The following is a 24,450-nucleotide window of genomic DNA, read 5'->3' on the forward strand; positions in this document are numbered from 1 at the left end:
GATGCAAAGCTACTGCAAGGGAAGACCCACTAGAGGGTCCCCTCTGTCCTTCCCTGAGAACATACCTGGTTTGCATAGAGGTTGGTATCCAAATCACAATTTAAAACCGGCTCTGCCTCTCCTCCCCAAAAGATACCAAGAGCCAACAATAGATGGGCGTATATAGCCCACGGGAGGAACCAGGTCAATGTTCCCCCACTCGGTTAAGGCCCGCCTTTCTAAAAACAGAAAGGGAGGAGATGTTAGGGGCGCCACAACCTAAACGGGCCCTTAAGGGTTAAGGATAAAACATGCTGGGCTTGGGCTTCACAAGAACAGAAGACAAATAGCAGCTCAGCAGCCCGTGACACCAACATGTTTGTACAGAGAACTCTGAGAACTTCCTTTGTTTTACACCACCTGTGCTTGACCGATCAGTACATGACCAGTACCCCCTTTCCTCTTCTTTCCTTCCACTGCCCCTTGTCCCCATAGCACCAGCTGAAGACCAATTATATTGTGACAAGTCCCTTTTGCTTGCCCCCCTTTGTTTTTGCTGTATAAATATAGCTGCTTTGCAAAATAAAATTTGAGGCTTGATCAGAATACTGTCTTGCCTCCACTCTTTTCTCTCGTCCGTGTTACCCCTCTTTTCTTTAGGTTGGGTTCTCCTCGGTTCTCCCACCAAATAACCGGTCCCGCGGGCGGGACACCATGTGAATCTCCTCTTCTATGAATTGCATTTATTCCCTAAGTGAGTTTTTAAAATAGATTGTTAGCTTGTTTTTCTCATGGATTTATAGCAATTTAAAAATATATATTTTGGATATTAATTCCGTGCCTGTTTTATATGTCTGAAAATGTTTTGCCCAATGCTCGCTCTTCTATACAACAGTTATTACTTTACTCCTAACTTGATAATTACTTAGATAGTACTGTTTCCTTAGAGGATCATAAAAATTATTCCAGAATAAAACATTTTTTTCCTTTTGGACCCTCAGTTCAAATCCTGCTAAATGTTGGCTAATGATCAACACATTTTGAAAACCTGAGAAACCTTTTAGCGAAAGGTACCGCCATTGTGGAAGAGCCCCCTGACCTAATCTAAGGGGAAAAGACTCACATAGTTGAAATAAAGCAACCTTCATCTTGTCAAAAAGGAATTTCTGTAAGCTCCTGAGTAAAAGCTCTTCTAAGCCACTTTGACATAGGATTATTCTCTTTTGACATATTATAAACATTAAAGAAAATTTAATGCCCATCTGGACAGTTAGTTTTTGCCAATTGCTACCACCACCAGCTGCAAAACTACACTGACTACAAGCCATCCAGCTGCCATGCGTACCCAGTGCCAAGGGAGAGCAAGCTGCCAACACTGCTCCAAGTGGCTGGGCTGGTTCGCAGCCAGGATTTGAGGGAGGATGTGCTGTGAAACACGGTAGTCCCGACTCGGCTTTTCAATGAGTGTTATTTGTGTTTGCTTTTTTTTTCTGGTCATCTACTGTGGGAGGCTGCTGGGGACACCATCCTTTTCCTGGAAATGGCAGCAAAACATGTTGATCCTTCTTCCTCTGCCTTTTATGTACTTGCTGGCATCCTTTGCATTCACATTCTGCTTGCATGCAGTCATTAGCTGGAACCGCTTGGAGCTGCAGAAAATGGTGTCATCTCTCCAAGACTGGGTTTCCCTAGCTCCTAATCCAATGGTACCCCTTTCCTTCTTTTATTTTTTTTTTCTTTCCTTATTTGTTCGGCATTTATTTTAGCACAAAGTAACACAAAGAAACTGCTTACTCAGCCATTGTTTCCCCAGAGGTGCTCTTACATATGTGCATTGGGTTGCAAGCACTCTTATAAGGGTATTTTTCCTCAACTAAGAGGGGAGTCTTCTTCCTTCCTTTTAGGAGCAAATCATTTTCCAGCTCAGAAGATAAATCCTCCATTGACATCTGCAGTAGGTTGTACCAGTGTTTGCCAAATAGTCCATTTCTTTTCCCCATCGTTTTCCCCTGTGGGTGGATTGACAATTCATCCCCTCTTATTTGCAGTTAGGAAAAACCATGTGACTTACTTTGGCCAATAAAATGTGGGCAGGAGTGTTGTGCATAACTTCCTCACAGTAATTTTTAGAGCTAGCTGGTTTGAAATGTTGCTCTTCCCTCTTCCCAAAGAACAGCAATGCCCAGATAGAGACTGCTCCATCAGCCTGGGTCCTGGAGTGAAGGCATGGAACAGCACATCAGCTTGCCTCTGACAGACCTGTAGTGTTAGTAAAAACAAAACAATTGTTAAAAGCCATTGGAATGTTTGGGATTATTTGTTACTGCAGCATAATGTAGCCCGTTGTGATGGATACAGTATCCTTTCATTTGTGAGTCTCTACAATAAAATACTCTTAACATGTTGACATTACGTAATAAGACATGGAATAAGAAATCTAGGAAAGTTATCCCTAAAACTAGGCGGTGCTGCTAAAATGTATCTGGCCAGGTTAACCTGGGATCTTGGAATGTGAGAAATTGCAGGGACCTTAGAGTTCTTCTAATTAAACCCTTGCATTTGCACATAAGGAAAGTGAGGCTCAGAGATGTTAAGTGACACACTTTGTCAGCCAGGTGGTTGGTGGAAGAAAGTTGCAGAGACTGGTGGAAGCCAGGCCCCCACTCCATGCTCTGCCAATCATGCTTTCTCCTGAGCTCACTTAGCACTGGGGAAAAAATGAGAGAAGATTCTTAAATAAAAAGTTTTTAACGTTTTAAGTATTTCTGTGAGCCTTAAACACGTTAAACTTCCATCTGCCTACTTTAACTCTGGATTGTCTCTCATTCTCTGCACTACTGTTTCATATCGAGGACACTTTATATTACCAAAATGAAATGCATATTTAGAAAAGCAAATTTACTATAATGGACAAGTATAAGAGTTTTTTTTAGGCACTGTTCCAAAATATACACATTCATGATCTTCTTCATTTTACCATATAGTTAAGAATTGACTCTGTGCGACTGTTTTTCTAAATCAGTCATGTCTAATTTTATTTTAGAACATGTGAAGAGTTCTGCTCACTTCCTGGATAACAAGCCTTCTTATTTTGTAAGTTATTTTTCTTTAATAATAACAGGAGTTGAGATTTACATAATGCTTACTATCACCAAAGCTCTTTTCAAAGTGCTTTATATCTTTTTACACACTTAGCCCTCACAGCAAGCTTGTGATGTAATATTATCATTTCTCATTTACAGAGGAGGAACTGAAGGCACAGAAAAGTTAAGTAACTGACCCAGCATCACACAGTGAGTAAGCAGCAAAGCTGGGATTTGTACAGACACATTCTAGCTACACTGCTCTTAGAATGGCTGTAATACTGATAATGTTCAAAGTAACAACAGGGCTGGAAGCTTAAAGACCTTAAGTGACTCACCCAAGGTCATATACATGGTGAACCTGAAATTCAAGGCCAGATCCATCTCTAATAAAAAAGCAGTGACAGTAAAGGCACTTAACAAAAACAAAAACAAAAACAAATGTTCACTGCTTTATGTATCTGATACTCTTAAGCTGAATACTTCACCTGGGAACATAGGCTCTCGGCAGAATAAATGGCAACCTTCTTATCGAAGAAGTAAAGAAGGGGAAACAGGCATCGGATGGGTGGTTGGACCAGGGGCCCAGTGATATCTCCTTTCACGCTAAGTCTACCTGATGCTGTAATCTTCATGGTATTTCTCCAGGAGAATTGCTTTTTTTGAAACGTGAAGTAGAAGTTAAGAGCGTTAAAGTGCTCAAGCAGCTTAACCGTGATGTCACTTTTGGGGCCAGTTGTAAAACTAGGGTCTTTTTACTCAGATATCATGTTCTGTATGATGGATTTTACAGTTTTAACTATGTGGGGATGAATTTTGCAGAGAATCTCAAAGCTTGAGTGGAACTTTCTACCACTAAAGTGTTGAAACTGTTTTCTGAAAGGAAATACTGAGGGGAAAATATTTTAAAGTCTTGTGTATGTGTTTTAATTTTTAATTAATGGCAGCCAAAAAGCAGTTTCAGAAGGACATGGACTCACTTTGTGAATCACTGCTTTAAACTTCAGGGCCCAGTCATGAGCATCCTAACCCCGCCCCCCCCCCCCCCCGATCTGTGGACAGGGTTGTTGGAGGATGCTACCCACCCGCCCCCCACCCCCACCTCTGGGATGAAAGGAGATGGGAAAATTTTAAGGCACTGTAAGCTCTCCAGGAAACAACTGGTATTTGTTAGGATATGGTTTTAAATAATGGCTTAAGTAAGATAGAAACTGTTTCTTACATGCAAGTCAGGCATCAGCCATCTTGTCCTGGAGGGGTTTGGGGGCTTTATGGTGTCAAAGACCCAGGCACTTCTACCTTTAGCTCCCCTACCCCTAGATTGCTGCCTGTATCCTGTTACCCAAATGACTCACCACCATACCCACAGTGCAGCCCATGGAAACGGAGAAAAGGGACCAGAAGAGGGTCCATCACTTCCTTTTTGGGGCATGTTCTGGAAGTTGCATTTATTTCTTCCACTCATCCCATTAGCCATCATTTGGCCACATGGTCACGTTCAACTCTAAAAAAGGCTGGAAATATTATGGGTGTCCGAGTGCTGAGATTAAAATGTTATTACTCTGGAAGGAGGGGAGAACAGACGTTTGGGGACGACATCCACTCTGCTTCCTCTTCCGCTCTTTGTGTCCACCGCCACAGTAAGGTCCCGAGGCCCTGCTCTTTTCCAGCCTTGTATGTCCAAGCCGTTATAGCTCTTGCCCGTTGGGTGCCTCAGCATCCCTCTTGAAAAGCTGCAACCCTCACCTAAAGGCCTACATCTAGCATTGGAGGGGTGGTAGTTCTAAGGAAGCATTGTCAACAACCAACAGGAGTTACCGAATGACTCATGTCTTTAACTTACTGTTCTTGATAGATATAGAAAGATCCCATCATAATCCACAGTAGTAGTTTAAAATTCCCGCTTCCCTTCTTCCTGTTTCTCTGTCCTCAGAAGCTGCTCCCAGAAAAAGTAAGAGTCCCCAAATAAGCCTCTTACTTCCTAGCAACTCCTCCACCCCCCTCCTCCCGCCAAAACCTATGGATATTCAGCCCCAAATGACTTTCCTCTCTTTCCCATCTCCCATTTTTTTTTTCTTTTTGACTATATGTTTCCACTCTGAAGGCAACAAACCAAGGGGGAGAATGTCGGTACAGGTTTTCCCGCGTCCAGTTGGAGAGGAGAGTGGAAAGAGAATGCCCGTTCTCCACACAGAGGTGGCCAGATAAGTTTTATAAATATGAATTAGGATAGTGCCACTCCTCTGTTTAAAATAGTTCACTGGCTTCTCACCATACTTGGAGAAAACACAACTAACTGCCTTTTCGGGGCAGACAGGCTCCTACGAGACACGGCCGTGCCCGCCGCAGCTCATCGCCGGCCCCTGAAGGGCAACCCACCTCCCCTTTGCTCTTCTTTGAGATCTTCCCTGCCCGAAGGCCCCATGTCTGCTGCTGCCTCACCTGAGTTGCTCTCCCTGCACCCGAGCAACTGCTATTTGTTTTTCAGTTTCTCTAAAATGTTGTCTTTTCAGAGATGCCTTTACTGACCTTTTATTCTTTAACAAACCAGGTTTATTTCCTCTAATGGGATTCGGCAGATATCCTGACATACATTTACACGTGACTTTATTTGTTTAATACTTGAATCATTCACGAGACTATTAGCTCCACGAAAGCAAGGCACTGTTTCACCTCTCACCGCGTACCCAGGCCTTTGTACTGTTAGAAGATGAAATTCTCGTTATAAGTTTCTTATGAACCTGTACCATCTATCTACCAATGAGGTAGACTGTTATCTTTTAAGAAGAGGATGCAGAGCCTGCACTCAAATCTGGACCAGTTGGGAAATGCTCATCTCACCTCTGTCTGCTTTTTTTCCTTCTGCTTTCTGCTCCACTCCACAGCCTAGGACATGTTACCCAACAGTTCAACAACAGATCAAGAGATGATACTGTGTAAAATAAGAGAGCTGAAGCTTCCCCTTTCTCAAGGATTGTTAGGCCCCAATTATTATCATACACCCCTAAACTTTGGGAGTGGTGTTTTAGCCAGCATTCTCCAGAGAAACAGAACCAATAGGGTATCTCTATCTCTATCTCTATCTCTATCTCTATCTCTATCTCTATCTCTATCTCTATCTCTATCTCTATCTCTATCTCTATCTCTATCTCTATCTCTATCATCTCTATCATCTCTATCTCTATCTCTATCTCTACCTCTATCTCTATCTCTACCTATATCTACATCAATACCAACTTTACTATATATCTCTATCTCTCTGTCTCTTTCTCTATCTCTATCTATATATCTCCATCTAATCATCTACTATATCTACTATATATCTATATCTACCTATAGCTATATCTATATTTATCTCTCTATGGAGAGAGAGATTTTGAGGACTTGGCTCATGTGATTATGGAGGCTGCAAGTCCCAAATCTGCAGGGTGGGCCAGCAAGCTGGGGACTTAGAAAGGAGCCAGTGTTGCAGTTCAAGTCTAACCGCTGTCTACTGCAGAATTCCCGGTTACTCAGGTGAGGTCAGACTTTTGTTCTCTTCAGGCCTTCAACTTATTGGATGAGGCCCACCTACACTGTGGAGGGCAATCTGCTTTACTCAAAGTCCACCGATTTGAATGTTAATCGCTAAAAGAACACTCACAGGAACATTCAGAATAGCATTTGACCACATATCTGTGCATCATGGCACAGCCAAGGTGACATATAAAGTGTATCATTATAGTGTATAAACTTGTTCCTCTGGGGGAATAAAAAGTCGCAGTGTTCTTTTGAGAGCAAAAATGGTCCACAAACAAAGAGCCAAAGTCCCATGGCTGAGAATGCTGGTGGGATGTAGAGGTAAGACCAGGACCCCCTCAGCCCCAGGAAGGGCCCACTGTACCCAGAGGTCCAGGGTGTCACTCACCAAGGAAGAGAAGAGGCAGATGAGAAGGAAGCGCAGGGGGTGGGAGGGAGGAGACAAAGCCCTCAGCGTGGGGGACCAGGCAGGCTCTCACCTTACCTTGGGCCTGAAGTCTCTCCCTTTGCTCTCTGCCTGTCTGTAGACACACTCCCCATTGCCCATTTTTAGTAATACACTGGTGGCTCCCTGCCACTAGGCTTATTTGGAAGCAATAGATAAATGTCAGCGCTTAGAAGCTATGAAACATCCTAACTGGCCCCCCTAGACTAATAAACATAAAAAAAAAAAATCCTGATTCAGGCAGCCTGATGGGCTCATTGGTGAGAGGGAGATAAAGTTTCCCTTCAGGACATTTATAATTTACATAATAAAAAGCTTTTCACCTTCCAGTCAAGGAGCAAAATTAATTACCATGGCCCTGTTACCTCTCTGAACATTTTTTGCTTAAACTGGCAGGAATAGTTTGTGAACTCTTAAATGAGGGGTGGGGGCCCCAGAAGAGGGAGTTAGTGGAGGCAGAGTAGGGAGAAGGGGAGCCTCTCAGCTCACTTTACAAAGCCTGTCATTTAATAAAGACATTTGTGGCCTGAACTGTCCTTTCAAAGCGTTCAGTACCGAATAATGTGCTAATGATAATGGAGTCCGCAATCTGAGGCCCTGTAATCACCTCCCCTTAGACAGATGTTGAATGGACAGTCACCAGAAGGGTTATCTCGATTATATCCTTCAGTCATGTCTTGTCCTCTTCCCTTTTGGGCACCAGTTCAAATAACAAATAGAAAAGCTGGTGTTCCAGTACCTTTGATTCTGAAGATATATGAACAGCCCAGAGTCCTTTCGTACCCACGCGGGGTCTCATTCCAAATTCCTCGAGCTTTTCAGAAATCTGACAGCATTACCCTACTCCTGTGCATTCTCACCGCTCTCATATGGGGGAAGCACGTGGCCCACCTTATTTCAGAGTTTTGCAGATTGAGAGATAACAGTGAAGGGAGGTTATGAAACAGTTCACTTTCCACTGAAGAGCTGGGCATAGAATTCAGTCTCAGGTCCACAGGGGAGCAGGGTCTCCTGTTAGACCAGGAGACTCAACCAGGGGGCTCTAGGAAGTGAAGTGGTTAGGGACTATGAAGTGGAGAGGTGAGAATGGAAGTCAAAGCCTTCTTACCTTTTATGGGAGAGGAACCATGATTGATTTAATTTTCATTGTTTTTTTTTTTTTAATAGTAATTATAACATAAAACGGTATTACAAAAGGAAATAGAAAAAGATGGCATGGTTACAAGTATGTTTTTCATCTCTTTTAAGCCTGGTTTCCTGTCTTGGATAAACAGAACATCAACAGGGAAGTAAGGTAGTTGTTTTTGCTTAAAAATTTAGAATTTTGAGGGGACAGCAGGACTCATGGACAGTCAGCACGTGAAACACCGTCCGCTTTCAGAGTCCTGCTCACTTTGTGTCTCGAGCCCTTGCTCAAGGAAAGCAGCTACTTAAGTAATACCCTGGAACACAAATGTGCCTTTCTACAATGCCAGGTTTATTGAATGGAACCTTCTTAGATAAACTGATCAGGTACCCATGCAGGTTAAACAGAACACACAGAAAGGGGCAGTGCAGAGTCTTATGTGACAGAGTGATGGGATGAAAGTCCTTAGCGTCTCCAAAGTGAGTGAGCTCTGTTGACTGGTGGTGGGAGTGGTTTCCTGTTGATTCCGAGCCAGTGGCTACAAAGGCCAGAGTTCAGCTCTCAGCATACCCATCTGTGATGCTCTCTGATCAGATTTGAGCATCATCTCTCTGAGGTGTTCAGCTCAGGATTCCTAACAGGGTGGAATCCTTATGTTTATGGTTTTTTTTTTTTTTTTTTTTTTTTTTTTTTTTTTTTTGCAATTGGGGCTTATTGAGGGCAATAGTGGCTGACATTTCTGTGATTTGGGGTGCTTCAGTCACACACTAAGGGGGACCCCCTTATGTACCAGTTGACATTATTACCGTGGCTCCCATGGAGTCCATCTGGTTAAGTCCAAAAAGCCCTCAATTCTTTATGCTCTGTACATTTTGATTCTATGTCCCCTTGCCAGAGTCACATCTCTGTAGCCATTTCTGGAATCCAGTGTCCTTGAAGCTGCAGAGCACCCATGGTTTTTGCTCTCCAGGTGGTGATTAAGTTAAAGTTATCTCTGGACCAGTTTTATCAGGGAAGGGTGCAAAATAAGTTTGGTCAAGTTGAAAAGAACAGTTTTTGGCATAGTAAGTGTAATGAATAAATTAAGGAATGGAGTGACAGGATCTAGCTACAGAACACTTTGTAGTGTCTTTTTGATCTGAATATAAGGCAGAAGCCGAAGATAGTTTAATTATGGTCCTACTTTGGAAAATATTGTCTCACTCTTTCTAGTAGAAACTACACAATGCTTGTTTGTATCCTGAGAGAGAGTAAAAACTACTGGGTGAGAACATGGACCGTGCATATTCTGCTGGTGCCTGCTGGGTGCCCATGGGTAGATTTCTCATCTGCTAAGTGGACACCATAAACTATGTGCCTAATAAAAGACGAAGTTTTTATAAGATCGAATGAATCAGTAAACGCAAAACACTTAAGATCCTTCTCAGGGCATAGTAAGCATTCAGTAAATAAATGTTAGCATTTCTAAATTAATAATATTTGGTATATAATCTTTTTGAGGGATAGAATTTATTTCATATGTGATTCGATCAACAAATGGCTAAGTCTCACTTGCAGGTGAAATGACCAAAATAACTAGTTCAGTTGTATCATAGTCCCATTATTGCTGGTAGCTTAGTGACCAAATTGGGTTGATTGTACCATAGTATGACATTGCTATGTACAATAATAAGCTATTACTACAAACTTCGCAAAATTTATGAGTCAGCTCATATAGACCTGACTAACATGATTTCCTTCACCCATTATTTATTTACACACGAGTGCAACTAATTATTCAAAAACCACTAAGCCTCTACTGAGGGAACAAAGATCCATGAGATCTGGTCTCACCCCTCAGAAAGTCCTGGACTCGGGAAAAGACAGGTTGCACATGTCATGTCCTCGCAAAGGGCCCCGCGTGCACCAGGTGAGGAAGGAGGCTTTTCCAAAAGGAGGAACTGTTTATGTCAAGCTTGATAGAAAACAGGGAGATAGCCAGGAGGGAAAAAACATTTGAAACAGTGAGAAAAGCAGGAGCTACAAAGTTGGAAAGGGAGAGAGTCTGGATGGGCAAGAGCCTGGGGTGACTGCATTCGGGTGTATACAAGGCAGAGAGGCAGGGAAAGGCTGCCAGGCCCCCTCTCTGGCAAAGTTTCCAGCGCTCTGGGGAGTTTGGGCTTCATCCTCTAGGCCAGAGGGTTTAAGAAGGGGTGAGGGAGAAGGGGAGGTGAGCAGGAAGGGCAGGAGAAGCTACCTCAGAATTATCACACCATGTCCTAATCAAGAGGGGGAAGGACAGTTATCGTGGAAATGGTTGAGAGCATAAAAGTTCTCTGGGAGATTTGAGTAAATTCTCTTCCTTCCACTCCTTGACCCTGAAACCGCCTTCCCCAGCAATGGAAGACATGGAAGGGCTTCAGTAAGGCAGGCACACACTAAGGGGTGCCTTTCCAAACTATCACTGGGATTGCAGTGTGGAGATGGACTGACACGCAGATCAAGGACAGATGAGTGTGTGATTTTTCAAACGCAGGCAGAGGGGCTCAGGTGTGAACTAAATAGGAAGCATTTAGAAAATGATCACTTTTTTGTGTCCTCTTGGACAGGGGAGGCTGAGAATAAGCGGCTTCTACCACTATCCTTAACAAAGGTAGGAATGCAGGACAGGAAGCAGTTTATTTTTTATATTTAGGTGCTGGAAAGACATTTCAATACCAGTTCAAAAAAATAGTTCAGGAGAGAGTTCTGTTTTCAAATTAGTAATTTTGTTTTGTAGTTCCAGCTAACCTATCTGAATATTAGACAAAACTTCACTTTTAAAAAAATTTTCTATAGCTCTTTTATATGTAAGAATGATAACGTAGAGGACAAGATAAATGGATTTTCTTTTCCCACATAGAGTATATTCTGTGTAGTTTAGTACCTTCTAAATTGAATTCCCCCCTCCCCCCCCCCAATACTAGACTCTTCTTGAGCCGACTCTTTCCTCTTTCAAATTCATGTAGTTTAACATTCCAGAAGTTGACTTTGTTCAATTTTGCAAGACGAAGATTCATGGGTAAAGAGAGCATAAGAAAATAAGAACATTCTTGAAAGTAGAGGACGAGATTAAGTAAGGGTAGGGAGACAGAGAAAAAGATAATAATTAGCAACCCAAAATTAAATTAAACAAAATAGAGGTTCCCAGGCCAAGAAGGGTCTTGGGAAAGGGGAAAAGAAGAGAGACTAAGTGTACTCGTGTTGATGTTCTTTGCTTGTATAAATTTTAAATCAAATTTGGCTTTAGATTTCTGGCAATGCAGACTCAGTGCAGAATGAGCTGGAAAATGAAGACTTCTTGCTTGCTACTTTTAGCTCTCACCATTCTGCTGGTTCAGACAACTTCTCACTGGGTTCAGTGTATGGCAATGAAATGCAAATCATAAATGAGGAGAGCTGCCCTCCGGGGAAAAGGGGGGCTCTGGATGCAATCCAAGGTCTGTAATACAGAGAAAAGACATATTTCTTTGTCACACACAGTAGATTCTCCCCGAGGGTTTCAGCGATGGGAATAAGATGATTGGGAGGGGGCGAGTGAGTGGCAGTGGAAATCATTACAACGTTCTTCTCTCCTATGAAAAACCAAACAAAAACAAACCCTGTGTGAGTGGGAACACAGACAAGCCCGAGGCCTCGCAGCCTTTCCTCAAGGCCCACTCCATGGACTGTAGTTATTAGCCAGGGCGGCAGAGCTGCAAAGCCTCTGTGACTGTGAGCTATACCTACATAACATGTATTTGTCACTCAGGTTGACCTGGGGTGAGGAAGCTGTCGAGGAAGCTTGAGATTGTTTTTCAAACATTTTGCGTTCAGGAAAATTCAAAATATGTTTTCCCAAGTATTAGCCCTCTGAATATTTAAAACCATGCGTATTCTGAGGGAAATTTAATCCACATGTTTCTGATTCATTTACACTTAATTCATCAAATTGTTGTTTTGTAAGAGTCATTTGATGTCCAAGAAGCTTTATGAGGGTTTGAGTTTTTTTTTTTTATTTTTTATAAACCTTCTTATTTGAAATAGGATGTTACTCATGCCAATGGCAATCCCAAACAAAATGCAAAGAAACATCAATCTGAATCTGACCTCACAACCGACCAGATTTTAGGTAGTGGGAGGTCAGGGAAGGAAGAAGAGTTGGGAAGGACTTCAGTTTGGCAGAATATAAGGAATATTCTCTATCTTTAATTGGGATGCTGGGAATGGAGTCTTTTCATTGACTATCCCAAAGGAAACTAAATACAAAGAACACCTCGTCCATGGGAGGCCTTAGCCATCTGCTTGTGGTTGTCAGTGGAGGTGGTTTTCCATTGTCTCAATCATGAAAGTCTGGGGCTTCTGATGATTTTCAGAAGGGTCTGAGCCTTGAGTAGAAAGATATTTGTTTTTCAAAACCAGCTTGATGTATAGTGGCCAAACACCAGTGATTTTTAACAAAGCCCCTTCTTTTTAATGCCTCACGCTGGGCTTCATCTATTCATTAGATGCTGATGTCCTTGGAGCTGACCAGGGGCAAGGACTTGGAGTTCTCTGGCGACCTGGCATCCGTGGCATAGATCTGGCATCTGTGGCATAGAAAGATATTAAACTTTGCCTTGATGATCAGATTGGCTTGACTCTCTACAACCATCGCAAGGGCTGAATCTAACTTGTCCCCCAAAGGCAGAAGGCCAATTCTAGGCAACTTCTCTACAATAAGTTTCTCGGAATGAAACCCCATTCTATTTTGACCCAAACACATACTCCCCCACCTCCACCCCCGACTAATATTGTCACTGTCTTAGTTTTGGAGCGGGTAAGCTTCCAGTGTGACGAAACTGTCAGAAGAATTAAAAAAGAAGACAAAATACAAAGGGTAATGAGCCACAGCCTAGAGAAATTTTCCTGCTTTAACCTAAAATCTTGAGATGCTGGTAATTGTCTACTGATTTTCATAAAGAAAAAAAAGACCATCTTCAAACACGTTTATAAATATGATAGAGGTAATTTCTGGGTTGGTTGATTTTAAAGATTTTTATGCCTTGTAAATTCTGACCCATGTTGCCAAATCATTTATATTTAATATGTACATTTTGCATTTAAGCATAAGTTGGCTTTTAGATATTTTCAGAAAACAGTGCTTTGAACTCAGGATAGAAATTTGATTGAGACTTTCTATAGTTGAAAATAAAATAATTACAGGGTGAATTCAGTGTTCTGGCTTTAGGTTCATGCTTGTAACTCCCACTCAAATTCTCTGATCGGCGTGAATATGCATTTCACTATCATGACCTTGGTCGATTTTGTCTGAACCCGTGCAATGGAGTTATAAGAAACCAGCCAAGAAGGGTCTCCGTGGAGAAGTTATGGGGAATTTTGTTTGTATTTTTACTGCCAGTGCCGGGCTTAAGTGGAAACTAAGAATATGAAGCACTTGTACTTTGCTTTCTGATGGTTAACCTGTACTCCAGAGTTTAGAAATCTTTGTTTTCAAAACTTGCAATGATTTGAGGTATGTGGGTGCTTTGGGAAAAAGTACATTCAATTACCCTTTGTCTTTCAACGTTCCTATTGGTAAAATGGACTAAAGATAATGTTACTTTCTTGAAGAAATGAGAAAGCAGATAAAAAACGTTAAAGACAGAAACCTGTTACAGAGTAAGAAAAGGCGTTGTGCAAAAAATAAAGAGCAGTTTTAAAATAAGACAAAATAAAAGAATTCTTGCTGCATTAGAAGTTATTTCATCAGAAGGGCTTCTGTTAGAATTTAAGCTTCGTGAAGATGGGGTTTTTTGCTTGTTTTGTTTACTGCAATATTCTAAATTCCTGAAACAGTGCCTGGCACATAGTAGGCATTCAATAAATATTTTCTGAATGACAGAATGGATGAATGAATATCAATAAAACTCGGCACAGCAGGGAAGTGATGGCCTGCTTTCTTTTTGCCTGCTCAAGCAAAGCACTAGTCTGACATATGGGGACACAGCAGGTAGATAGGCAGCCACAGAGTGGTACAAGATCCTGGAGCCTGGTGCCCTGGGTGGCCATGCTTCCACAATATGTCTGGGAATGCTGCTAACTGAGAGACGAACATGAAGTCACCAGTTCTCTAAGGACAAAATGAAGTGGCCCTTGTGCGATCTGGACGTTTTTCCTTTTTTTGGCCTGTGGCCTGTGTCCAAGTCTCAGAGACTGTGAAATGGGAAGGTGGGGAGTGGGGGGTCTGGGATAATTAAGCCTTTTATTCCTAAAAATGCTGTGGTGATAGAAGAAAGAAATAGGTAATGGTAGGAGAATTTAGAAATTCTGCTTCAATTCCTAAACTCTGGAATAATAAAAACAAGTTGTCTTGATTTAGTCACTGAGTCAAAATAGAAGTTGCTTTAAAAGATATCACAATACTGGTTTATTTGGGTGTGTGTGTGTGTATTATTTTGCTAGGCCCACCATAACAAAGTACCATAGACTGGGTGGCTTAAGCAACAGAAATGTATTTTCTTACAGTTCCGGAGGCTAGAGGTCCAAGATCAAGGTGTTGGCACGTTTGGTTTTTCTTGAGGCCTCTCTTACTGGCTTGCCAATGGTCACCTTCTCTCTCTGTCCTCACATGACCTTTCCTCTGTGTACTGAGGAACACACACACACACATACAGAGAGAGAGAGAGAGAGAGAGAGAGAGAGAGATGGACAGAGATATCTCTGATGTCTCTTCCTCTTCTTATAAAGACACTAGTTCTATTGGATGAGGGCCCCACCCTTAGGACCTCATTTAACTCTAATTACTACCCTAAAGGCCCTATTTCCAAATATAGTCACATTGGTTTCAACGCATAATTTTTTTTTTTTTTTTTTTGCATGGGGGTGGGACCATAACTCAGTTCGTGATAGGGGGTTAAGCAGTCTATTCTCAGGTTACAGTGTCCAGCATCCAGGGCATCTGTGAGGCCCTCCCAACAGGAGATATACTAAAGCAGTCATAGTCATTAAAAAGTAAGGATTTTCTCATGTGTTATGGTAGTGGAACTGGGAGGCATATTCTATGATCTCTGGCTCCTATTTCAAGTCCCATAATTACTATTGAATTGTGGCATTGGCTATACCGCAAGATATATATAAAGGCTAAAGCCTGCTTTATGGTTAGAAAGCCCAGGCAAAAATCATGTTAATTAGGAAGAGAGCCCATCTATTTCTTTTTTCATTTATTTTTAAAGGAAAGTTATATGCTAGAAACATAGTACTTAGGCTTTCAAATCCTTATGCAAACCACTGAAAATGCAAATTATTTACCAGTAATGTCAGCATTTTTTGAGGGAATTTCTATTATTTTCAATGCTGGAAATCTCCAGAAATTGAGAGCTAGAAAGACCCTCAGAGAAATCTATATCCTCATTTTATTAATGAGGCACTGCAGACCCCGAGAAGTCAAGAGACTTAATGAATGTCTCGCAGCTCGTCAGAGGCAGAGGCAGAGGCAGGAGTGCTTGAGCTCCTCATGTGGCCTTGGAAAAACTCCTGGAGCCTTCTTTTGGGCTGAGGTTGCCAGCTGCCTGAAAGTCATGGAAGGCCTTTTCTCCCTTGACCTATGCATTTGCCCTTGGGCCTCATTTAATCAATCAGCAAACAAGTGTTTAATGAATATGTACTTTATGCTCAAGGACAATAGACAAAAACATAACATCCTGTCTCAACAGATACTCAGTCTGGTTTTGGACGGCCAAGCTAAAATTCAAGAAAGACTATGAGAGCAAATACCATTTCTCAGAAGGAGTTAAAATCCTAGTGGGCTAGGATTATCTGCTTGGTTTCCTTGGAGTCTTAAAGAGTCTCAGGGTCAGATCTAGACGTGAACTCAACTTTGTTACTATCTGGGTGAGCAGTCACTGGGCTTACTGAGCCTCAGTTTTCCCATCCGTAATGGGGAGAGTGCAGGGCTGGGTACAGACACATTTGAACTGTTGTGGTGGTCGTTGTGGCTCTTATAGCCACATGACTGGAGGCCCAACTATTAACACAGCTGCTGCTGGTGTTCCCACTGCCTCCAGTGATAGCGCAGCAGAAGGTTTGCTCAGCCAGTAGCCTCCAGGCAACTCCTGAAAGCTGCTTCATTTTTATGGAATAAATGACGTGTCCAACCTTATTTATAATGCTCCTGACTATGGATTTTTGCAAGACCTGTTTGTAGTTCTTCTGTAGTCCTCCTACGTTGCACCTTAAATATCTAATTCTTCTCTTTCTTAGGTGAATTGGAGGAAAATGTAAACCTCGTACCTCTACTTCTATTGTAATGAACATTTTCCATGTTTGAATAGACACATTAGCATGTAATAATAGGAATTAACAGAATCTTTGGGTATAAATTTTAGCTCTGTATCTACCTGTTTTGTGAGCTTGAGCAAATTATTTAATTTCTATGTGCCTTGATAATCTTATCTGTAAAATGGAGACAATCATATATTCATATCCTATAGTTGCAATAATTGAACAAGCTAGTCCATGAAACATAATTAGTGTAGAGCCTGGTACATAGTAAGCACTCAATAAATTTTAGCTATTATTATCTATTTTTAAAGAGGAGATGAAATTACTTTGTGTAGGACTACTCTGAATAAAGAAGAAAGTTAAATAAAGAAGGCAATCTCAGAATAAATTCCCCTGTCATTGATCAGGTATGCTCTAGGCATTATGATAAGTTCTGGAGAATAGGGATACTTCAGGTTCCTGGAAGAGCTAATGGGGAAACAGAGGGGAAAAGTACACAATGATGTGGTAAGTGGAGGGAGGCACCCACAAGAGCCTAGATTGAGGGGAACAGTGTGTAAATCTCTCTGGGAAAGATGGGGAAGGAGGAGTCTTCACAGAGGAGGAAGAACTAACTTGAAGCTTGAAAGAATGGTTAGCAAGTGGCCAGGTGGATAACGAGGTCCAACATATTTAAAGACACGTAGGTATGAAAGAACAAGATAAATTCAGGAAACAGCAAATAGTTAGGTCTGTTGTAGGATGCATGGAGAAGAATGGTAGGAAACGAAACCGAAGATGGTGGGCAAGTATTGACTTTTGAACTATTTTTGTGCCAAGTTTTATCATGAAACCCAATATTCTTTAAATGTGTCCCCAGATTCTTTGCTCGGTGAATAGATGTTCTGTTAATAAAATTCCGTGGCTCAATAAATTTGAGAAATGTTTGGTACAACAAAATTAGTTTTTCTTACTGTAGATTTTTCAGAGCTATTGCTATAGCAAGAGAGGAGTGTAAAATGGAGCTTTCTCTAAACTAATTTGATTTTAGAATACTTTTATTTCAAGTACCTATTAACATTCACTTCCAGACAACAATGAAGAATATTGAGGAGGGGAGTGACATGTGATTATATCTTGTTTCCAGTTAGCATCTATAAGGGAAAAATGTTTTTTAAGGAATATAATATTTGTTTTTTAAGTATAGTAATTATTCTGAAATGGAGCAATAAACATACGTCAACCGAATCCAAAGGGGTTGCTCATTAAAAAGTAAAATACTGAATTAGTTCTTATTTACAAAGCATAGTTTGATGGTCAGTGCTACTTTCTATAGGGAACTCATCAGCGAATTTGTTGAATATTTAATAGAATTCTTTGAGTATCCAGTGCAGCACATTACTATATTTATTTTCACAGGTTGATAGAGCGGCCTTGGCAAGCCGAGCTATATGTCAACTTTATGGACATATTATGTAGGATGAGCACAGGGTCTTCTCTACCTGCTAACTGCATGACTGTGAGCAAGTTATTTGATGTTTTTAATTCCAAATTTCCTAACTTGTAAAGAGGAGGTAATTCCTGCCTCCAGGAGTTGTGTTGGTGGGATGGTGTTAAAGTACTTCGTGAACTATAAAGAGTTGTCTAAATGAATAGTCGTTAAGCACTGTAGGAAGCTGGCACACGGTGGGCCCTCAATAACATTTGCTGAAGCAGCTGATGAAAGTAGGTCTTGGCGCTGTCTTCTAGCAGCATGAAGAAGGGTGGTTACTCAATGAGTACAATGAAAAATCAGGAGTTATTTGTTAGCTCTCTCTTAAGACTATCAGCTCCCTGACAGATGAATCTGAACTGTGTTTTCCAGGGTTCCCCCAGCAAACTGCCCACAGATTTTCCTCATCAACAGAAGGCTTCCAGAAGTTCCATGAAATGCATCACCTTTGAGGTGGCAAGGGGAGCAGGCAGCGCTTTGTTCCTAAGACTTTTTCTCCCCAGCAGTGTTGCTCTTGGAGTTCACCTTAATCCCAGTTCACCCCAGGAAGTTCACCTTAACCATGGTTCACCCCAGGAAGCAGGAAGGTGGTTGGGGTGAGGACTCACCATGGAGTGTTCTTGTAGTGTTCTAACACCTACTTAAGGCTGGGTCCCCAGTCCCGGGCTCCACTCTCTCTGTCCTGGTGCTCAGTTTAGCGGAAAAGGCATATAGTGAGAACATAAGGCACCAGATGCTATTGTAAGCTCTGAGCGTTTAATTCAGCTTGAATTCTCTCTAGCTTTGATGCTGTAACTGGCTACCGTAAAATTATAAACTATGAAAACCTTTTGCAGCGTTCTCTCTTTTCCATGCCCTGTTCTATCTCAAAAGCCCCTCGTCACCAGAGTGGCCTTTGTTTCTCTTATCTTTTCATTTAGGTGGATCTCTGTCAGGAACGAGATAGTTCACAATAATGGGCCAAGTAACAAAAGTAAAATAAACCACGTTTTCTTTAAATGCAATAATGCTTCTTTGAAGTTATAATTATTCTGAATTTACCTGTTAAGCTAAGAACTGAAAAAAGGTAAAAGAATCAAAATTAATTTCCTGGTTATGTAATGATGGTTTTTCACCCTCAAACATAGTTCTTCCGGAAGTAATGTGACCTCTCCCCAGCAGGGGGCAGTGTTCATCTTTAAATGATGCGGGCCTGGCTAGCGGGCCTCACAAAACCCGAAATCACCCATGTCCAAGAATCCCATGCCCTCCAGAGCAAACATTCGAGATTCTTCATAAACACAAATTTCCTGAATAAAATCTTATGGTTTGGTAAGTCTAGATTTGCTCTGAGTTCTGACATTAAAACAAAAGCACTCCATAAAACAGACCCATCGGAGACTTTATGGCAGCATTTGGCCTCACTGTCATTGTAAATAATGTTTTAATCATTTGGGGTTGTTGGGATAGTCACAGAGTAACTGAAAATCACCCTAGTATTATCATAGCAGCGAAACCGGGGTTTTGTTTTTGTTTGATTTTGCTTACTGTAGTCATCCTGAGGCTGCTCAGACAACCAGGAGACAAATGAAACAACTTGCTACCTTCAGACAATCCAGCCCCTCAACTGAGGCCTCTTTATTCTTCCAAATAAGCATATTCTAGCTTCCTGGAGCAGAAGTGAGTTGTTCACCTGTGGTGACTTGGGTTCTGAGTGAAAGGACTGTAATAAAAATATGTCGCAAGTCAGATTTAAACTATATAATATATAACAAACACGGTATACGCTAAGCTTTACCCATAAAACTCTTCTGAGAGTGAAAAATGGCAACCATACATTTGGGCACATCTCCACAGCAACTTAAGCTCTCTGCTGATACCCACCCCTTCCAGAGTGGTCTGGGTTGGTAGATGGAAGGTTATCTGCTCTCCAGTGGCCTTGAAGAACCAGCATTCAAGAATGTGGGTGAAGTCAAAAGATTAAAGTAGCCACGCTGCTTCCAAGCCTGAAATCTTACGTAAAGCACACAGCCTTTATTTTTTATTAAAATGCGAAACACACATTTTAAGGAAACATTTAGGATATTTTTTCCAAGTTCTTGAAGAATTTTGCTTTTTTCTGCCTTCTAAGACATGGTTTCCAGTAATTTTCCCATACAATTTGTGCTTCTTGTGACTGATAGTTTATAGCAACACCTAACACATTTTATGGTGCTATTACAAAATTTAACAAAAATATATGAGAATGGTGTGTTTACAAAGTTGTGCAATCTTCTAAGTTAATAGAAGCAAAGTTCCTTTGGAAGAGTTAAATGGGTCTTAAGCTATAGTACCCAAAAGGGTGGGGTGTGGGAAAGAGAGAGAGAGAGGAGAGAGAGAGAGAGAGAGAGAGAGAGAGAGAGAGAGAGAGGAGAATGTAGCCCTTAAATTATTCACTTTTGCTTTATTCCATTATCATCATTTATAGTTGTATTTGGTTTTCACACCAAGGCAGCTGTTTATTGAAACAGACTTTCATAAATGTTAAAGTGTTTAAAGCCTAAGAGTTTGGACTTTGAGAAACACAAAACAAATCATTTGACCTTGAATTGTATATCATGATCCCCTGTTTCAGCATAAAGTCTGCATATGTACATGTTTAATGAATAAGACCCTTAAGGTTTGCAAAAAAAAAGCAACACCCTAGATTTATATATTCCATTAAACATGATCTTCACAGGCTAATTAGTTAGTAATTTCACCCTTGCTTGTAATATAAACCATTTTATGCTCAATAATAATAAAATCTATGTAAACTAGGCTCTTTATTAATAAACATTATGTGCTTCTGGCTTTCAAATAAAATAATGCTCTATGTGCCTTTCTATCATGCCTAGAGTAATCACACAGTAAAAATCAAGCAACTAAGACAGTGGTGTTTATCTCGTGTTGTAGAAAGACAATACGGAGACCATGTCAGAAGCTTAAGAACGACATATAAACTAAAGAAGGTTGGGATGGAGGACGGAAGAATCCAAGTCTTTATTTCAGCATTTGGCATGAAGATACTTTTAAGCTCTCAAGATTACTTGAAATATGTTTTTGAATCATGAGCTGACATTAGTGGAATCACAGACAAGGGAAATGACTTGAATCAGTCTTGCTCATCAACATCCCCCTGACCTGTGGGAACCCAGAGAAATGCTTAATGGAGAAGCCCTGGTTCCACTTTTTGAGTCTGTACTGTGAGGCAATGGCGGTCTTCTGAGGCAGCTCCTTCACGGACAATAACCACAGGAAAACTTAGGTTTCAGCAATAAGTATCATACCAGCTGAGCTAATCAATATTTTATTAAAATCATCTAACAGAAAGGCTCTGATTTGTGGAATGTGCATTACTCTAGGACGTTAGCTACCAGTAATAAATCACACCTGGGCCGGACCAGTTAAATAATTTTCAGGGTCCACTGCAAAATGAAAATGCAGGGCCCCTTTTTCAAAAGTTATTAAGAATTTCATGATGACAGCAGAGCATAAAACCAAGTGCAGGGCTTCCTAAGCATGGGGCTTATGAAACTGTACAGGTTGCACGCTCACGAAGCCATCTCTGTGCCTAGGAGACACAGCGGCCCCAGGCTCTCCTCATGAAATTTATTTTCCCTATGTATTTCACCTCCCTAGAAGATGATAGATTTTGGTCAACACAAGAAGAGCTCCAGTTATTCTGGAGCCAAGATAAAAGTTTTCAATAAGAATAATTCCAAATAAACTTTTTGCTGATATTATGCCAAATATAAGCTATGAGTATTTGGAGGACTCTGAAAAAATAAAATCTTGATTGACAAGTGAAACTGTCTTTGCTGGGAGATATATTACTTCAGTTTTAAAAGCAGAAGAGGCACTAGGAAATTCTAGTCACACTATGAAGACTCCTGTCTGAAGTTTCCTTCTGTTATATAATAATAACAAAAACAATGGCAAACATTTATTGAATGTTTATTAAATGCGTTATATGTATTAACCCATTAACCCACCAAACACCCCAACCCTTTACGATAGGTAATGTTATGACCAAATTGTAGAGCGGAGGGAGAGAGCAGTTAGGTAACTCACTCCAGGACACAGAGAAGGTGAATGATAGAGCTGTGATTTCATCCTGGGCATTCCTGTTCCAAAGTTCATACCCTTCACCACTATGTCAGGGTGGAGAATGTGGAGCGTGAAGTTGTTGTTTTGGAAGTTTATTCCATGACCACTCAGGTGCTGTGGTTCAGCAATCTGACAGCCTGTTTACCTTCTGCCAGACAGTCCTATGATTCTTTGTGTCCATTGTAGTCAGTATTCACACCATCATGGGGCCGTATGAACAACATGGGGCCCCCAGGATGACTGCTTTGAACTGAACTGATCAGTTCAAACAACCATTTGACTCAATCAAATAACTGGTTTCACTGATTGTTTATTCGACGAGGTTGATCGGTTGTATGAACAGAGCGAATGGGTATTTTAGTCTTTGGGACTGTGGAGACACAGCCTGCCACTGAAGTAATACCACTATTGTATTGTGATGCTGAATGACACTAGTCAAGTTCTTCCTGTAAAAATCAACATCACCAGGTTTGACTCTGGGGAAAGGGCCATTGTTTCTTCTCTAATCGAATCTAAGCAAGTTAAACTGTTTTTATTCCTCCGTGAAAGCAGCTCAGTGTATTAAAGAGTGGATTGAATCCTCAATACAGAGGTAAACAAAAAATAAAGGACAGAAGGCGTACTTTTATTTATCCCCCTAAAGGAGGTTGCTGCTGAGAATCCTAGAGAAGATTTTCTTCTATCTAGAAAGTCAAAGTTAGCTCCACTTTTGTGAGTTCTAAGGCCAGTGAGCAAGTCAGGTATCCCCCACAGTTCTGGAAGAACAAGTTGGAGGCCAGAGGGCAAACCAGTGTTTGTTTAAGGTTGACCAGTGCACGTAAATGACCCAAGGAGGTTCATGGAAGTGTTGAAAGGCAGAAAATCGAAAACCTGAGGAATGTTTTTAAGAGTCAGGTGGTTAGTCTCTTTGCTCTGTAAAGATCTGCAGAATGATCCCACTTACCAGCATGTATCTCTGTATCTCTTTATCACTGTTAAATATTTACAGATCAGTGCTTAACTGCCAAGCCCTTTACTTATCAGAAAGCACTTTTTATAAGGCAGTTAACACTGGAGTTGGAGGAATAATGAAAATGCCCTCTGTCCTACTCACTTCCCAATAGCTAATGACTTTGCCGAGAAGGAAATCTTGGAACATTCAGAATGAATTCGGAGATGTGAAGGTAATGTATGTAATTAAATGATAGATTTGCCCACTGTCATAGGTATGTCTCTGTTGGCAAGAAAACTAGATGCCAGGCATTCTGGATCTGCTTTATTTATTCATAAATATTCAACAGATATTTATTGAGAGCCTTCTTTCTCCTTGGAGCTGTGCTAGAAATTATAATAGACTGGCGAATGTGGCAGACAAGAATGCCTTCGAAAAGCTGCAATTTTAATAAGAGGAGAATATGGTATCTGGATAAGTATACTTCCACTACCAAACATGAAAAGACAAACAAGAACTGCTCTACTTGTAAAATTTTCTGTTTTCATTGCCCATTTCTATAAAAGAAGCTTTTACCTGAGGGGTAGATGCCAACGCTTCCTGCCCATCACTAAAGATATGTCTAGGGGAAAATCAAGGAAGCATAGAATAGGACTGCATAATAATCTCAGCTGTAAACTTTAATTTGTTAAACACATGTAAAAAAGGCAGAGTAATATTCACTATTGGATACATCAAGCCAACCGTTTACTCTGTAAAATGCTTTTATGTACAATGGATCTCATAAAGCTGAACATTTAGTCTATTTTACTAATGTTGGTCCACTTGCACCAAAGAACAGCATAAGTGATGTGGCACGTGAAGTTTTCCTCCAGACCTTAGCCAACACCTGATCAATGGAATAGTTAAAATTAGGATTATGTTTTTCAGCCCTAGAGTCAATTGCCCTTTAAAACTCAAGCTTTTCTTAGAGTTTCTGTGTTGTTAATCAATAGAATAATCTAATATGTAGGACTGATTTCCCTGAGAAATAATCAGGTTTTCAAAAGTTAGTGGTTTTGTTTGTTTGACTCTTAAAGAGGCTTAAGAACATCTAGTTTCCTGGAGCCTTGAGGGAAGTTGGACACTCTGTGGTTGTTAGTACCTGGAGAGAATGAATGCGGAAGGAAATTTTTTTTTTTTTATGTTGGCCTCTTTTCTCCAACTTTCTGTCAAACATTTGGGGTTTGGCAAATCTCTTTTTGCGCATTTTGCCAAGCACTTTCCCCCATAATTTAAAAAAACTATGTACGCTTCAAAAGAAATTTAATCTGCATGTCCCTGGTTCATTTACACTTAACTCATCAGAATATTTGCTGGCGTTCTTTCATTGTCTAAGAGTTTGGTGAATCCTCCAGCAAACTCTGTCCTTCTGTCAAAGTTTCTTATAATAAACAAAATTTCAACTATATAATTCTATACTCTCAGGAACCAATCATTCTGGTGCTGTTTGAAATACTCACATTTTCACAGCTTTTGATGATAGTGTGT

At 40.9% G+C, this 24,450-nt stretch overlaps 1 long non-coding RNA gene across 2 annotated transcripts in view; it reads left to right on the forward strand.

The window, feature by feature from the left end:
- Positions 1 to 705: 705 nt before the first annotated feature.
- The window catches only part of LOC107503146, a 65,125-nt gene continuing 41,380 nt past the window's right edge, over positions 706 to 24,450 (forward strand). The window contains exons 1-2 of one of the 2 annotated variants that reach the window (XR_004955651.1): positions 706 to 3,072; positions 3,222 to 3,272. This is a non-coding gene — a long non-coding RNA (uncharacterized LOC107503146). Of the gene's footprint in view, positions 3,273 to 24,450 lie in introns of both variants that reach the window. The other variant, XR_004955650.1, reaches the window with a different exon arrangement.

The sequence above is a fragment of the Rousettus aegyptiacus genome, unplaced genomic scaffold (assembly GCF_014176215.1).
Source record: "Rousettus aegyptiacus isolate mRouAeg1 unplaced genomic scaffold, mRouAeg1.p scaffold_m13_p_2, whole genome shotgun sequence".
Lineage (NCBI taxonomy): Eukaryota > Metazoa > Chordata > Mammalia > Chiroptera > Pteropodidae > Rousettus > Rousettus aegyptiacus.